The sequence below is a fragment of the Bison bison genome, unplaced genomic scaffold (assembly GCF_000754665.1).
Source record: "Bison bison bison isolate TAMUID 2011002044 unplaced genomic scaffold, Bison_UMD1.0 scf7180017864334, whole genome shotgun sequence".
Classification (NCBI taxonomy): Eukaryota; Metazoa; Chordata; class Mammalia; order Artiodactyla; family Bovidae; genus Bison; species Bison bison.
The window spans coordinates 222445-225175 of NW_011494906.1; positions in this window are offsets into that span (position 1 = coordinate 222445).

The following is a 2731-nucleotide window of genomic DNA, read 5'->3' on the forward strand; positions in this document are numbered from 1 at the left end:
CAACTCTTCACATGAGGTGGCCAAAGTACTGGAGTTTCAGCTTTAGCATCATTCCTTCCAAAGAAATCCCAGGGCTGATCTCCTTCAGAATGGACTGGTTGGATCTCCTTGCAGTCCAAGGGACTCTCAAGAGTCTTCTCCAACACCACAGTTCAAAAGCATCAAGTCTTTGGCACTCAGCCTTCTTCACAGTCCAACTCTCACATACATACATGACCACAGGAAAAACCACAGCCTTGACTAGACGGACCTTTGTTGGTAAAGTAATGTCTCTGCTTTTCAATATGCTATCTAGATTGGTCATAATTTTCTTTTTTTATTTTTTTTCTAATTTTATTTTATTTTTAAACTTTACATAATTGTATTAGTTTTGCCAAATATCAAAATGAATCCGCCACAGGTATACATAATTTTCTTCCAAGGAGTAAGCTTCTTTTAATTTCATGGCTGCAATCACCATCTACAGAGATTTTGGAGCCCCCCAAAATAAAGTCTGACACTGTTTCCACTGTTTCCCCATCTATTTCCCATGAAGTGATGGGACCAGATAGTAATTAGCCTCCAATAAATAAACAAATAAATTAAAAAAAAAAAGAATATTCAGGGTTGATTTCCTTTAGGATTGGCTGGTTTGATCCCCTTGTAGTCCAAGGGACTTCAAGAGTCTTCTACAGCACCGTGATTCAAAAGCATAAATTCTGGGCTTTCATTTATGATCCAGCTCTCACGTCCATAAATGATTACTGGATAAACCATAGCTTTGATTATATGAACCTTTGTTGGCAAAGTGTTTTTGTTTGAAATGGGGGGAAAGTGGGCAATGATGGAGGGTAGAGGGCTATGACAATGGCAAGTTCTTATAGAGGTTTATTTATTTAGCTTGTTTACACATACAGATAGCATTTGTGAGGATCTTTTCTGTGCTAGTTTAAGGAACTATAACTCCATGGCATTTATAATCCAGTGAGTACAGGAGAAATAAATAACTAATTATATTCTTATGTCATAAGATACACATATGGCAGATGCACAAAATGCTATGGAATAATTGAAGAGAATAAAGTGGAATAAAATATCACCTTGAATAGCATTAAATATTTTTAAAGTCTAAATATAATTGTTAAAACAAGCAAAATACATAGAAGTAAATATGAAAAGATTGTAAATAAAATTTCTTGCTTCTTTAAAGGAAAGATGCTTGCTCCTTGGAAGGAAAGCTGTGACAAACTTAGTCCATTAAAAAGTAGAGACATCACTTTCACAATTTTACTGCTGTGCAGTAAAGTACACAAAAGCACAACCACTTGTAAAGGATGTACATATTTGACAATGTATGCCAGACACATGAACAAACTATGTGGTTGGACATGCGAATGCACACTTGCATCTTTGCAAGTTCTCAACTTGAAGGTTTGTATGTAGGGGATTCACTGTACACAGAACATTTCATCCCAAAGCAGCAGAATACACATTCTTTTCAAGTATATGGGGAATATTCAGCATATCACATGCTAAGCTGCAAGAAAAATCTTGATAAATTTAAGAAATTTCAAGTCATATCAAACACAGTTCTGTGTGAATAAAAAAATCAACTAAAAGAGGAAACTGTACAATATACAAACATATGAGGGCTAGCGATGTGATTACTAAACAGCCAAGGGGTCACTGAAGAAATCAAAGAGGAAATAAAAAAGCACCTGGAGGTATGTTCCTTCTATTCCTGCTTTCTGGAGAGTTTTTAATCATAAATGGATGTTGAGTTTTGTCAAAGGCTTTCTCTGCATCTATTAAGATAATCATATGGCTTTTACTTTTCAATTTGTTAATGTGGTGTATTACGTTGATTGATTTGCAGATATTGAGGAATCCTTGCATCCCTGGGATAAAGCCCACTTGGTCATGGTGTATGATCTTTTTAATGCATTGTTGGATTCTGATTGCTAGAATTTTGTTAAGGATTTTTGCATCTATGTTCATCAGTGATATTGGCCTGTAGTTTTCTTTTTTTGTGGCATCTTTGTCAGGTTTTGGTATTAGGGTGATGGTGGCCTCATAGCATGAGTTTGGAAGTTTACCTTCCTCTGTAATTTTCTGGAAGAGTTTGAGTAGGATACGTGTTAGCTCTTCTCTAAACTTTTGGTAGAATTCAGCTGTGAAGCTGTCTGGACCTGGGCTTTTGTTTGCTGAAAGATTTCTGATTACAGTTTCAATTTCCATGCTTGTGATGGGTCTGTTAAGATTTTCTATTTCTTCCTGGTTCAGTTTTGAAAAGTTGTACTTTTCTAAGAATTTGTCCATTTCTTCCACGTTGTCCATTTTATTGGCATTTTATTGCTGATAGTTGTCTCTTATGATCCTTTGTATTTCTGTATTGTCTGTTGTGATCTCTCCATTTTCATTTCTAATTTTATTGATTTGATTTTTCTTCCTTTGTTTCTTGATGAGTTTGGCTAATGGTTTGTCACTTTTATTTATCCTTTCAAAGAACCAGCTTTTGGATTTGTTGATTTTTGCTATGGTAAGCTATATATGACAAACCCATGGCAAACATTATCCTTAATGGTGAAAAATTGAAAGCATTTCCCCTAAAGTCAGGAACAAGACAAGGGTGCCCACTTTCACCATTACTATTCAACATAGTTTTGGAAGTTTTGGCCACAGCAATCAGAGCAGAAAAAGAAATAAAAGGAATCCAAATTGGAAAAGAAGAAGTAAAACGCTCACTATTTGC